The 14940-nt window shown below is 36.2% G+C and overlaps 1 protein-coding gene across 3 annotated transcripts in view; it reads left to right on the forward strand.

The window, feature by feature from the left end:
• The window catches only part of LACC1 (laccase domain containing 1), a 181856-nt gene that overhangs the window by 130618 nt on the left and 36298 nt on the right, over nt 1-14940 (forward strand). For all 3 annotated transcript variants that reach the window (XR_013355949.1, XR_013355947.1, XR_013355948.1), the window contains one exon: nt 9196-9318. The gene's annotated coding sequence lies outside the window, so the exon portion shown is untranslated. The remainder of the gene's footprint in view (nt 1-9195; nt 9319-14940) is intronic.

Below are 14940 nucleotides of genomic sequence, written 5' to 3' on the forward strand. Positions count from 1 at the left end.
CTGGGATCAAGCCCTGAGTTGGGCTCCCTGCTCAGCAGGGAGTCTGCTTCTCCCTCACTCTCTGCCTGCAGTTCCACCTGCTTGTTCTCTCTCTCTGTCAAATAAATAAAAGAAAGTGAGTAAAAATCTCTTGTCCAAGGAAACGTGAGGAATGAGAAAACATTGTTGCTTCTTCAAGCAAACCCCTCACCACACTCTTTCCAGGGACTGAGGCCCATGCACTGCTACTGAATTGTGCCCAGGGAGAACATTCCAGTCTCTTCTCTATTCTAGGGCTGGCAGTGTGGCTTGATGGTTAAAGGCATGGGGTATTGAATCACTGAGCTGGGTTTGAATGCTGGTTCTACTAGTTATAAGGCCTTAAGCAAGTTTCTTAATCTCTCTAAACCTCATTTTTCTAAGTCAAAAACAAAAATAGTTATCTCCTCAGGGGTGGTTGTGAGGACAGTGACTAATACTTAGTATGTATTTTGTATGTTAGTCAGCTATTGTCCTGGACATAATTTCTTCTAAGCAAAGCCTCTAGCAAGCACATAATGAACTAATTACAGGACCTGATTTAAGCTCTGAGAGGTCATTGCTTGCAGTATTTCACTCTGTGGTAGATAGGAAGAAATGAGGTAACAAGTTTAGACCAGGGAGGGCATAGGAAAGGTGAGCTGTGTTTGCCAAACAACCCCCTAAAGTGCTCCTTCCACATTCTCTTTCTTCAGTATTATAGTTTTTTCTTCTTTGCCTGCGCTCCTCACCTCTGTCTGTCCCTTCTCTCCTTTCCCCTCTCCCTCATCCTTCCCCACTCTTCTGCCCCCCTTTCCCTTTCCAGCAAGCTGAATTCCAGACTTGATCACCATTATCTCACCTGATTCAGTAAAGCAAACGTCCTCCATCGTTCCTTTCTGATTTAATTATTGCAGGATCAGAATGTAACCTCCTCCTCTGGAAAAAAAAAACACACACACACAACACCACCACCACACATACATGAGAATTCAGAGGCAAAGGTTTGGTCTAATTTCATTGTTATCAAGAGAGGGACAGGAGGAGACTCATGCAGAAGAGACACTGGGAGGCACTATGTGGTTGAGCCTGACAGACGCTCTGGTGTTGGGTCATAGGTTGAATCCAGACTTGAAAACCATTCTTTTCTAAAAGCCTTGAGTGTTTGGGCTGCAAAAGTCTATGCAAGGAGTTACTAATTTGGGAAGAATTTATGATTTTCCAGAAGTAAAGAGTAAAGTTTTAACTACTACCTTTTCTCTCTTACCTTAGGATATCTTTGTTCTATCATAGTCTTAAGACCAATAAGCTGCTTACAAGAATAGCGTTTGTAATTTCTTGCCTTACCAGCACTTCAATTCTAGAAGAGGAGCTCAAAGCTGCCAAGGAAATTTAACTCCTCACCATAGAGGCATTGAGGTCTGCTTCTGAGTTAAATCACTGCCTTCTGGAACACCCCTTATAAATAACTGTGAAGCATGACTATTAAAAATAATTTATCCTTGACCATAAAATAGGGAAACAATATATGAATTTCATTATCATACAAGCATAAGTAACCAAACATAGCCTCATTATTTCTTTAGAAATCACATCCCGTCTAGTTTCTTAAGGATCCAAGTGTGCAAGAAAGGAAGAGAGCAATTATTGTTTAGTTCCCTGGATTCCAGGAACAGAAGGGACTGAAGTAACATTTAATGAGCACCTGCTGTATGCCACCTGTTTCGCATATGTTATCTCAATTTATCCTTACAACTACTTTATAAGGTAGATACATTTTATTTCCATTTTAAGTGAGGATATCATGGCTCACAGCATTTTGTTAAAATACTACAATCAGAAAGTGAAGGGGCCAGGATGTTGACACATGTCTCATCAATACCAAAGTCCATGTGCTTTCCAGTGTGAAATGGTACTCCTCAAACGGAGTGGAATCTGGCTGCATTCCTGAGCTTGGATTTCCCACAGCAATGAACACCTTCCTGTAATTCATAGTAAAAGTCTTTCCACTTACTGTAGTTGAACTATTTACAAAATTATCAGACTGGATTCAACTGTCCTATGTATACATGTGCTGATGCAGCTGAGAAGATAAACAGGTTGCTGAGGTTCTCCCATCCTGGAATATTTGTGAAGTCTGTTCCTTCCTTTGCAGCTCAAATCCTACATTCCAAGGTTCAGACCAACCTTAGGTTTTCGTCACTGCCTTAGCAGCCACCCTTTGCTTGAAGTGAGATGATCCCAGTTCTGGTCACTGTATGCGACATCTCTAGTCATTCTTATTACCCACAGCAATGCATAGTTGTTTAAAGGCATATACCCAGGAATCCTAAGTGTTTGGACAGTCTTTTTTTAAAGATTTTGTTTATTTATTCATGAGAAAAACAGAGAGAGTGAGGGAGAGACACAGGCAGAGGGAGAAGCAGGCTTCATGCAGGAAACCTGACATGGGACTCGATCCTGGGTCTCCAGGATCACGCCCTGGGCTGAAGGTGGCACTAAACCACTGAGCCACCCAGGCTGCCCAGTGTTTGGACACTCTTATTTGTGATCAAGCCTTTTCAATATCATCATTCAGGAGTTCCTTATTGTATTCATTTCTAGATTTGTTGTAACAGATTACCCTAACCTGGATGACTTAAAATAATAGAAATTTATTCTTTCAAAGTTCTGTAGGCAAGAAGTTAAAAATCAAGGTATTAATGGAGTCATGTTCTCTCTGAAGGCACTAGAGAAGGGCCTTCCTTACCTCTTCCTAGTTTCTGGCAATCCTTGGTTTGCAGCTGCATCACTCTAATCCCTGATTCTTCCCTGTGTTTCTGTGTCCCTGTCTTTCCTCTTATAAGGACATCAGTCATTGGATTTAGTGCCCAGTCTAATCCAGTATGACTTGATCTCAAATAAGTACTTCTACAAAGACCTTATTTTCACATAAAGTCACATTCTGAGGTTCTAGACAAATATAATTGGGAGGCACTTTACAACCTACTATACTCAGGGACCTTACTAACCCTCACTCTGCACAGATCCTGTGGTTTGCCTGGTGGTGTCAAGGTGGGGGGTGTCAAGGCTGACAGTAAAGCTATTGTTTGTCCTGGATTCCAAACTGGCTCTGAAATACCCTGGGAGCCTATTAACATAAAGTACTATTTCTTATTGTGGAGATTACAACAGAACATTCACTGGGTTCCTTAGTTGTTATGAAACAGGTGATAGATTTAACTTGCTTGGAAGTCTAGAACATATTTTACAATATCTGATACATAGTTCATTACACTTTAAAGCAATAGAAAAAAATACCCTAAAGATGTTGAAAATAAGGCATAAAGCTCATATGGCAGTCAAAGAAGAAAGATGTCAATTTGAAAGAGGACAGAAATAGCTTTTTAAAAATTGCCTTGACAAAAAAAAAAGGATAATGAATTATAAATTGTGCTTGCCAAAGTATAGCTCTCATAGACCACCATGTATATGGTATTTTTTCCAAGTTGAAAATGAATCAGGGGGTTGAAGTCACTTGAAAGATTTTTTTTTAATTCACTTACATCTAAATTGTAGCAGTTCCGCCCACCCTCATATACAATGCCAATGGAAATTCTGACAAGCTGGTCAACACATGTCTAAAGGCAGAATCAAGGTTTTGTAATATACAGCTGAGTTATATTGGAGAGAAAGCAAGGACACTTTGCTTATTATCCTCCATTAGCCAAGCTAGATTTATAGCTCAAAACAGCAATCACAAAAACCTGGAGAGCAGACCAGGAGCTTGGACTGATGCAAATCACTTCAAATAAACCTTAAGAAGCTTGCTGGATATAATTATTATAATAACCTTAAAAATATCACTTCACCAAATGTTTTTTTTTAATCTGAAAAGAAGTAAGCCAGACTGGAAACAATCTGGAACACTCTACTTTTGCTATATTTACCTTTTTCCATAAGAATGGGAAGGCTCAGAATAAGGATATACATGGGCCTGGGGAGATCTGTCCCTCCCTGAATCTAAAGATTTACAAAGAAATGGGAGAAGCAGGTATTGCTAAATAGGCCTCAGGGGATATGAATACTTTGAAGCCTATTTTATAATTGTGCATGCTCTTGGATTATTGAGCTTGTCTAGCAGGCTACAATAATGCCATAAACAATGTTTGTCAGGAAGCACCATAGATTAGTTAACAGCATGGACTTGAGAAACAGACAGACTTATGAATAAGTTCCTCCTATGTCTCTATGACAAGAAATTAATTTCTCTGCCTTTTATCATATTGAAATCAGAGCTTATGAGACTATTACATAAAGTTAATATATGGCTTAAATAAGATAACATATGAAAAATGAATGGCACATAGTAAGTGTTCAATAAATGTTAGCATTTACTAGAAACTCTTATTTGTTTTATTTTACTTCTGGAATATATAGGGGCTACTCTTTAAAGACTTAGTTATTAACTCAAGCACAATGTAAAAATCCATCTTTTCAGTGGGATTTGTACTACAAAATGCATAGGAGCATTGCCTAAAGGTTTGTGTTGAGGTTCCCTGAACTGTTATGTAATGGGAAGTTCAAAAACTCCAAAGTTAGCAAATCTGCATTGGAGTCCTACTGCCACTAACAAATCAGCCCAACTTCTTTGGGCCCAATTCCTCATCAGTAAATTCTAGTTCCAGAATGCTAGGTTTGTAGCTATAACTAATATGACAGGTGAGCCTATAGAGAGGACAGGTGGGAGGCCATAGAACTGAAATGAGGACAGATGGCCAGTAGGGTTAGGATACAGGTAGATAGTAAAGTTTAAGAAAGATAAAAAAAGGGTAAAAGAAGAGGAGAATCAAATGGTCATCCCTATGAGGGATGAAGAAGACAAAGGGGGAAAAAAAGAGGGAGAAGAGGAAGGAAAGTGGAAGGAAAAAAATAAAAAAGAGGGTGGAGTAAGAATCTCTGTTCTGCTTGGTTATGTAAATGATTAGGAATAGCTGGATCCTTATAACCTTACTGAGAGCTCAGTGTTGGGACTAACAGTGGCCAACCAGCCAGTCTGAAGAGTCCTTGTGAAGTCAGCATGGTTGTGCCTTTCCTTTCCAAGAATTTGGATGTGGAGATACCAAGTTTATTTAACGTGGGATCAGATGGGTAAAAGGAAAACTGAAACCAACCATCTTAGAAAAGGAAATGGAAAACAGAGGGGAGGAAGTTATTGCAGAAATAATTGAAAGAAACTTCCCTGAAGTGAGGAACATGAGTATTTGGACAAAAGAGTTCTTCAAATGCACAGCAGCATGATAAAATGAAAGAGACAGCACAACTCACAACATCCTGAAATGTCATTACATTCATGAACAATAAAACATATTTAAGTTTCCAAGAGGAAAAATCAGGTCACATGATAGACTGGGAATTAGAATGGCATCAATCTTTCAAGGATGACATTGAAAGCTGGAAGACATTACAACAATGCCTTTTCATCTGCAAGAGACTATTTTCTGACCTAGATTGTATACCCAAACAAACATTCAATTGAGCATTTTTAGATGTAGTCTGTCTCAAACATTCACTTTTTACACACAATTTCTTGGGAAGCAACAAGTTGATGTGTTCTACTTTATTAAGAAAAAAGGAAGGAAGGAGGATGGGAGGGAGGAAGGAAAGAAGGAAGGAAGGAAAGAAAGAAAGAAAGAAAGAAATTGATTTTGGAAACATGGCTTGAGAGAAGCAAAGGGAATTACCAGCCTGCCGGTGAGGGTAAGTCCTCAAGGATCCTAGAAACAGTGAAGATTGGAACCAGAAGACAAAGGACTATAGGAAGGTTGTGGGAAGGGAGAAACTGAAACTGGTATCACTTGATGCATCTGATGATGTTGAGTGGCTATTTCAGGTGGAGATTTGGAAAAGGAATTAATAAAAAGTAAATAGAAGATGGAATATATATGTAAAACATAAAAATAACAAATGAGAGAGGGAAAGTTGCCTAAGAAAATAGAATCATACTAAATTACATAGCTCAGCTCTGAACATTTTTATTGTCATAACAATATAAGCATTAAATACTTATTTAATCACAAATTGTGATATGACTGGGGGGGAATGAATAGGAAGGTATGTGTTGAGAGTAGCTTAGGAGAGTAAATTCTCATATACCAATTTGGAAATTCAATATGTAGTAACAAAATGTTGGAAAACAACCAAAAAATAGATAGAAGCATATTATAAAAGTGAACTTGAAGGACCAAATAAACAGAGTTAAAAGAGTTAATAACTCTTATTAATAAGGCTTAATAAGGTTAATATGGCTACCCCTGAGGATCAGGAATCTGGGAAAAAAATGCCACTTTTTTCATAGTTATTGTTTTAAACCTCATAGTAATATTTGAGTTTTAAAACTGTATGTATTGATCACTATAATGAATATAAAAAATAAATTTTTTTATTTTTTTTATTTAATAAATTAATTTTTATTGGTGTTCAATTTTAAAAAATAAATTTAAAGTATATTTGCAATGTAGAGAAAACCATACCTTGCTGTGACGACAGCTGCAAAAACCCAGAAAATCCCTAACAGATAAACAATATATCTTCACTTTACCTATGAAGAAATTGAGGCCCAGAGAAATTGTGCAACCTGACATAGTTACCAAATGACAGAGCCAGGGACTAAACCCAGTCATTCTGATTTCATATTCAAGCTTCACAGTATCTTCTTCCTGCTTCTCATTATCTTTTACCTTACATTTGCCACACTGCTTTAAGTATCACCCACACAGTAGCAACTAAAAAAAACCCTGAATATACAAAATTACATCCTTCATTAGTCGTGTCTGAGCCTACTGAACAGAATCTAATGTTATCTTAGGTCTCATTTGCATCTTTGGTTTGGTGACATCCCAAGGAACAGAGATGAAAATTCAGGTGGGTCTAAAGCTTTTCCTAACAGATAAATGCTTCTCATTAGAGCATCCCAAGACACAAGGAATGGATTTCATAGCTTTACGAATGTTCTTAATTTGATTCAGTGCTCGTGGGAAATAACATTTCTATTTGCTCTCAAGACATGATTGCATTAAATCCTAATGATGTACCAGACGTGGGGTTGGACAAGAATATTTTAATTGAGTGTCAACTATGCTATTGGAGCACTCATCTAGACTTCCTTTTTCAAAAAGCTTGAACTAAGGTTTGATGAACTCTCAGTTCTTTCTATTAGTTTGATAGAACCCCTGATAATACTGCCTCCTTCCACAGTGCAAGGCTTCACTAGCCTTCTTGGTAACCAGATACCTCGTTTCCTTCAGCACTAGTTCCTGGAAGTGTCATTATGATGTCTGCAATTTGCAAAACTCAGTGGCAGCTCCGGTAAAATAAACAAAATCTAATTATGTCAAAATTGGACCTTGCCTGAAGTAAGATGATTGGTTTTCATTCTATATGTGCACCCAGAAAGATGGTAAATGCCAAGTTGTTTCTTAGAAAACTTTATAAAAAGAATTTGTAGGAAAAATTTAGACTGAGTTGCTATGTATCCTATCAATTTGACCTCTGTAGTCTAAGTCCTTGGGTATTAGGTTTATTAGCCTTTGGAATTTTATGCAAAATGGGCATGAATGTGTGTTTTGGAAAAAGATGTTACAGAACTTTTGCCAAAATTGTAAAAGAGGTTCATAACCCTCAAAACATAATCATTCTTTTACCTAAAGAAATGAAGTCCATGTGGAATTCTTTAATTAGACTCTTCTTGGTGGAAATATAGAATTTTTAAAATAGGTATCAGTAAATTTTCAAGAGATAATATTAATTATGTCCTCTCATTATTATTCAGTTCTTTCATATTTCTGGAACTATGAATCTCAAAATTCATTTATAACATTTTTCACATCATTTCATGTCCTCTCTCACCTCAGCCCCCAAATTTCTTTTTTTTCTAGGTTTTTTTTTAATGGTAAGTAGGCATTCTATTTATGTATGTATATATGTATTTAATTTTTAAATTCTTTATTTAAATTCAATTCAGTTAACATACACCGTATTATTAGTTTCAGGGTAGAATCTAATGATTCATCAGTTGCGTATAACACCCAGTGCTCATTACATCAAGTGTTCTCTTTAATGCCCATCACCCAGTTACCCTATACCACCTCCCTCTAGCAACCCTCACATTGTTTCCTAGAGTTCAGAGTCTCTTATGGTTTGCCTCCTTCTCTATTTTCATCTTATTTTATTTTTACTTACCTTCCCCTATGTATGTACATGTTTTGTTTCTTAAATTCCACATATGAGTGAAATCATATAGTATGTCTTTCTCGAACTGACTTATTTCACTTGGCATTAAACCCTCTAGTTCCAAAAAAAAAAAAAAAAAAAAAAAAACCCTCTAGTTCCATCCACGTCTCTTTTTTTTTTCCTCCTAGCTTTTGAGCATTCATATGAGATTATCAATAAGTAGTACTTTTTATTGTGGCTTCCTAATTAAGTTTTCTATTTCTTTCTCTGGTTGCATACTGAACATAATTAATTGAAAAGTAAAAATCTCAAGCATTATATTATTTGGTGATGTCATCAATGTCACCATTCTCATCTTTCTTGTTGTTTCAGTAATCAGAAGCAGGTTTTATGTTATCTCTGCTAGAGCTCTCCAAAAGCTTTTTCCATTTGGCAATTATAGAGAATAGAAAGAATTAACTCAGCTATGAGTGTATGACCTGACATTTTGCACCCTCTTTTTAATATCTAAGAGATTTTGTCATTGTTAAATTTAATTTCTAACAACCTGGAAGCATCACATAAAACTTCAAAGAAAATAACTTAATTGATTATTCAGCTTAATTAATATTTTCCTTAATATTTTAAAGACAAAATATGCAATAGCTTATATTACTAAGAAACACAGCATCCACTCTCAGAACCTTAGTAATCTCCTAAGAACAATCTATAAAGTTTAAAGAGAGATGCTATATATGGTCAAGTAGGATTTTTAGGTATGTTAGGATAGCAGATGAGCCACCACTCTGGAATCACTCTATTGTCTTGTCCAGAAACTAAATTTTAACAGTGTATCTAGGCATATTGGTTTCTTCCATATCAACTCATGCTAACCTAATTATTGAGACATTAAAGTATAAATCAGATGCAAGTGTATTTATTTTTTTGGTCAGAAGCATAACAAGGTCTATTAAACTTCTGTCTACTACTTTTTATATTCACTTCCAGGAATTTGGGAAACAAAAACAACTAACAGTTGAAAGCAGAGTGTAAAATTGTAGAGTATAGAACAGAGGAAACTGGCTATAGGAAAATGGACAATCTTGCCTCTACCAAAAACAGCTCTCAGAGGTGAGTGGTTTAAAATTGACTTGGTGACTAGTGGGCCAGATCTGCTTTTGTAAACTGGATCTGCCACTTTCTTGCAGTGAACTCTTAGGTGATATTTTTAGCCTTTTTGAGCTTCATTTGGCTCAACTTTTAGTAGGGGAACAACAGTATCTACTTCATAAGTTTGAAATAAGATAATGATTATAATAACTTAGCATTGTGTTGGTACAAAGTTAGTAAATTACATCCATAGACCCTTTGACTGATTTTTTTCCCCACTTTCCCTTACATTTTTCTTTCCTTTCTTCCCTTCATTCTTGATAAACTATAAGTTTTCTCTTAAAATGAGAGATAAACATGTATCTGAGAAATATTTAGCATTGTTTTATACACGTGGTCTGAAAATTTTACCTAGATGACATTGTGCCTAGATATCATTCTGTTTAATACATTTCTCATGCTACTGTATTAGAATTTAATTCATTACCTCTGTTACATAGTATGCAGTCATATCTATAAACCATATTTTATGTATGTATTCACTTAGTGATACATACTGCTGGCTTCCATTCCCTTGCTACTCCCAAACAACTCTGTGATAAACAAATAAGTATGTAATTCTTTATGAATGTGCACAAACTTTTTTTCTGAGGTACATTTCCAGGGCAAAATTGCTCGGCCATAAATGCATATGCTTATAGATGGTCGACCCGAAAGGACACATTTTTTTTTTAAGTTTTTAATTTTAATTCCGGTATAGTTACCATACAGTGTTATATTAGTTTCAGGTGTACGATATAGTGATTCAATTCTGTACATTACTAAATGCTTGTCATGTCAAGTGTACTGTTTATTCCACCTATTTCACTCATCCCCCACCCACATACCCCCTAATAATCACCAGTTTGTTTTCTATAGTTAAGAGTCTGTTTCTTGGTTTGCCCCTCTTTTTTTTCTCCCTTTGCTCATTTGTTTTGTTTCTTAAATTCCACACATGAGTGAAATCATATGATATTTGTCTTTCTTTGCCTGACTTATTTCATTTAGCATTCTACTCTCTAACTCTATCCATGTTGTTGCAAATAGCAACATTTCATCTTTTTTTATGGCTGAGTAAAATACATATATTTCACATTACATCTTCTTTATCCATTCATTTATCAATGGACACTTGGGCTACTTCCATAATTTGGCTATTGTGAATAATGCTGCTATAAACATAGGGGTACATGTATCCTTTTGAATTAATGTTTTGTATTCTTTGGGTAAATATCCTGTAGTATGATTACTGGATCATAGGGTAGGGTAGTTCTACTTTTAATTTTTTTGGGAACCTCCATAATGTTTTCCACAGTGGCTATACCCATTTGCCTTTCTACCAACAGTGTACAAGAGTTTCTTTTCCTCCACATCCTTGCCAATGCTTGTTTCTTGTGTTTTTTTAATTTTATTTTAGCCATTCTGACAGGTGTGAAGTGCTATCTCATTGTCGTTTTGATTTACATTTCCCTGATGATCAGTGATGTTGAGCATTTTTAAAAATGTCAGACATCCATATGTCTTCTTTGGAGAAATGTCTATTAATATCTTCTGCCCATTTTCTAATTGGATTATATGTTTTTTGAGTGTTGAGTTGTATAAGTTCTTTATATATTTTGGATACTAACCCATTATCAGAGATGTCATTTGCAAATATCTTCTCCCATTTAGTAGGTTGTCTTTTAGTTTTCTTGATTGTTTCCTTTGCTGTGAAGGAGCTATTTATTTTGCTGTAGTCCCAATAGTTTGTTTTTGTTTTTATTTCCCTTGCCTCAGAAGACATATCTAGAAAAATGTTGCTATGGCCAGTGTCAGAGATATTAGTGCCTGTGCTCTCTTTTAGTATTTTTATAGTTTCAGGCTCACATTTAGGTCATTAATCCATTTTAAATTTATTTTTCAGTATGATATAAGAAAGTGGCCCAGTTTCATTCTTTTGCGTGTAGCTGTCCAATTTTCCCAATACCATTTGTGAAAGAGACTATCTCTTTTCCCATTAGGTATTCTTAAGACAGCACATATTTTCATATATTTTTCTAGGAGAGTAGGAAGGGGGGATGGGATTGAAGATACAGATGAAGGGAAAAGTAATAGGGCAAATCAAGGACTTTCTTTGGATGGATGCTAATAGTGGGCTTTGGACTAGTGAGCATAAGCAATTCAGTTCTGTGAATCTGAAGTCCTTAAAAATGAAATAAAATTTATAAAAAATAAAATTAAAAATGAAATATGACCCACCCAGTGGATTATCAGTATAAATGCAACACCTACTACTATGGCTTAGCATCCTCCTCTGTGCTACAGAGCCAGAATGCCAGCTTCCTACTACCTTATTAAGATGCTGCAGAAAATCATTAGATATATTTGTGAGGTCCTTAAACCTCTTGAGACTCAGGCTCTATATGAACAATATAAAATTGTTCCTCTGCATAGATAGCTCTCAGAATTTTAATTATAGATCTCTTTGTTAATCAACATTGAAGATAATTGTTCCCAGTTAGCCTATAAAGATGTTTATAAGTATACTGTTTTGACCATTTCATCCAATCCAAGATTGGAAGGGGATTAAGTTATAAAATAAATAAATCATGGGGATGAAAAGTACAGCATAGGGAATATAGTCAATAATATTATAGCTTTGTATGGTGGCAGAACATTTTGTAATGTATATAATTATGGTATCACTATGTTGCACATCTGCCACTAATATATGTCAACTACACTTTAATTAAATTTTTAAAAAATTACATACACAAATGGCTAAACATTAAAAAAAGGAATGGAAGATCATTCAAGTAACTGCCCCTGCCAAAAAATTGAAATAATAGGGCCTTTCATTTTCAATAGCACTTTTTAGTTTTTCATAGGTCCAGTACTGCCAAATGGCAATATGACGGCCTTTCATGTCTGGATGAGGTGATTATTTCTTCAGAAACTGAGGATAGACAGACCTGGCAAAGTGGTCATAATGATATTCTTCAGAACTAATCGTAAGAGAAGTAAGTGAAAGAGATGAATCTTCTCTGATACGTGTCCACAGGCAGCTCAGCCCTTTAATTAAGAGCAGGATTATTTTAATTTTTAATATTTTAGGACATAATAGACAAGTTAATTAGATTAGCTCACCTTGCTCAAACTATTATAATATTAATCCATTGTTATTTTCAGTAAAGCATATCACTACAACTTTTTTTACAATTCAGAAACCAAGAGTTCACAATGGAACAGCACATTTAGAAGTAAACACTACCACTAAATTTTAAAAAATCTTTTCATTTTATTGAATTGAGTTTTATTTAAAAATTTTCTCTCCTTTTATGTTTGTCATTATTGTGTCTAAAATATCTATATTCCTCCAATCTGGTTTGTATATGTTCTGTTCTGTTTATAATATTTAAACATACAAACTTTATTTTAGTAGTCCACACAAAAAGTATACCATGTATCCTAGATAAAGGAAATTTATTTATTTATTTATTTTTAATTTATTTTTATTGGTGTTCAATTTACTAACATACAGAATAACCCCCAGTGCCCGTCACCCATTCACTCCCACCCCCCGCCCCCCTCCCCTTCTATCACCCCTAGTTCGTTTCCCAGAGTTAGCAGTCTTTACGTTCTGTCTCCCTTTCTGATATTTCCCACACATTTCTTCTCCCTTCCCTTATATTCCCTTACACTATTATTTATATTCCCCAAATGAATGAGAACATATAATGTTTGTCCTTCTCCGACTGACTTACTTCACTCAGCATAGTACCCTCCAGTTCCATCCACGTTGAAGCAAATGGTATTTGTCATTTCTAATAGCTGAGTAATATTCCATTGTATACATAAACCACATCTTCTTTATCCATTCATCTTTCGTTGGACACCGAGGCTCCTTCCACAGTTTGGCTATCGTGGCCATTGCTGCTATAAACATCGCGGTGCAGGTGTCCCGGCGTTTCACTGCATCTGTATCTTTGGGGTAAATCCCCAAAGGTGCAATTGCTGGGTCGTAGGGCAGGTCTATTTTTAACTGATTGAGGAACCTCCACACAGTTTTCCAGAGTGGCTGCACCAGTTCACATTCCCACCAACAGTGTATGAGGGTTCCCTTTTCTCCGCATCCTCTCCAACATTTGTTGTTTCCTGCCTTGTTAATTTTCCCCATTCTCACCGGTGTGAGGTGGTATCTCATTGTGGTTTTGATTTGTACTTCCCTGATGGCAAGTGATGCAGAGCATTTTCTCATATGCATGTTGGCCATGTCTATGTCTTCCTCTGTGAGATTTCTGTTCATGTCTTTTGCCCATTTCATGATTGGATTGTTTCTTTGCTGTTGAGTTTAATAAGTTCTTTATAGATCTTGGAAACTAGCCCTTTATCTGATATGTCATTTGCAAATATCTTCTCCCATTCTGTAGGTTGTCTTTGAGTTTTGTTGACTGTATCCTTTGCTGTGCAAAAGCTTCTTATCTTGATAAAGTCCCAATAGTTCATTTTTGCTTTTGTTTCTTTTGCCTTCGTGGATGTATCTTGCAAGAAGTTACTGTGGCCGAGTTCAAAAAGGGTGTTGCCTGTGTTCTTCTCTAGGATTTTGATGGAATCTTGTCTCACATTTAGATCTTTCATCCATTTTGAGTTTATCTTTGTGTATGGTGAAAGAGAGTGGTCTAGTTTCATTCTTCTGCATGTGGATGTCCAATTTTCCCAGCACCATTTATTGAAGAGACTGTCTTTCTCCCAATGGATAGTCTTTCCTCCTTTATCGAATATTAGTTGCCCATAAAGTTCAGGGTCCACTTCTGGGTTCTCTATTCTGTTCCACTGATCTATGTGTCTGTTTTTGTGCCAGTACCACACTGTCTTGATGACCACAGCTTTGTAGTACAACCTGAAATCTGGCATTGTGATGCCCCCAGATATGGTTTTCTTTTTTAAAATTCCCCTGGCTATTCGGGGTCTTTTCTGATTCCACACAAATCTTAAAATAATTTGTTCTAACTCTCTGAAGAAAGTCCATGGTATTTTGATAGGGATTGCATTAAACGTGTATATTGCCCTGGGTAACATTGACATTTTCACAATATTAATTCTGCCAATACATGAGCATGGAATATTTTTCCATCTCTTTGTGTCTTCCTCAATTTCTTTCAGAAGTGTTCTATAGTTTTGAGGGTATAGATCCTTTACATCCTTGGTTAGGTTTATTCCTAGGTATCTTATGCTTTTGGGTGCAATTGTAAATGGGATTGACTCCTTAATTTCTCTTTCTTCAGTCTCATTGTTAGTGTATAGAAATGCCACTGATTTCTGGGCATTGATTTTGTATCCTGCCACGCTACCGAATTGCTGTATGAGTTCTAACAATCTTGGGGTGGAGACTTTTGGGTTTTCTATGTAGAGTATCATGTCATCAGCGAAGAGGGAGAGTTTGACTTCTTCTTTGCCAATTTGAATGCCTTTAATGTCTTTTTGTTGTCTGATTGCTGAGGCTAGGACTTCCAGTACTATGTTGAATAGCAGTGGTGAGAGTGGACATCCCTGTCTTGTTCCTGATCTTAGGGGAAAGGCTCCCAGTGCTTCCCCATTAAGAATGATATTTGCTGTGGGCTTTTC

This window comes from Canis aureus, chromosome 17 (assembly GCF_053574225.1).
Source record: "Canis aureus isolate CA01 chromosome 17, VMU_Caureus_v.1.0, whole genome shotgun sequence".
NCBI lineage: Eukaryota > Metazoa > Chordata > Mammalia > Carnivora > Canidae > Canis > Canis aureus.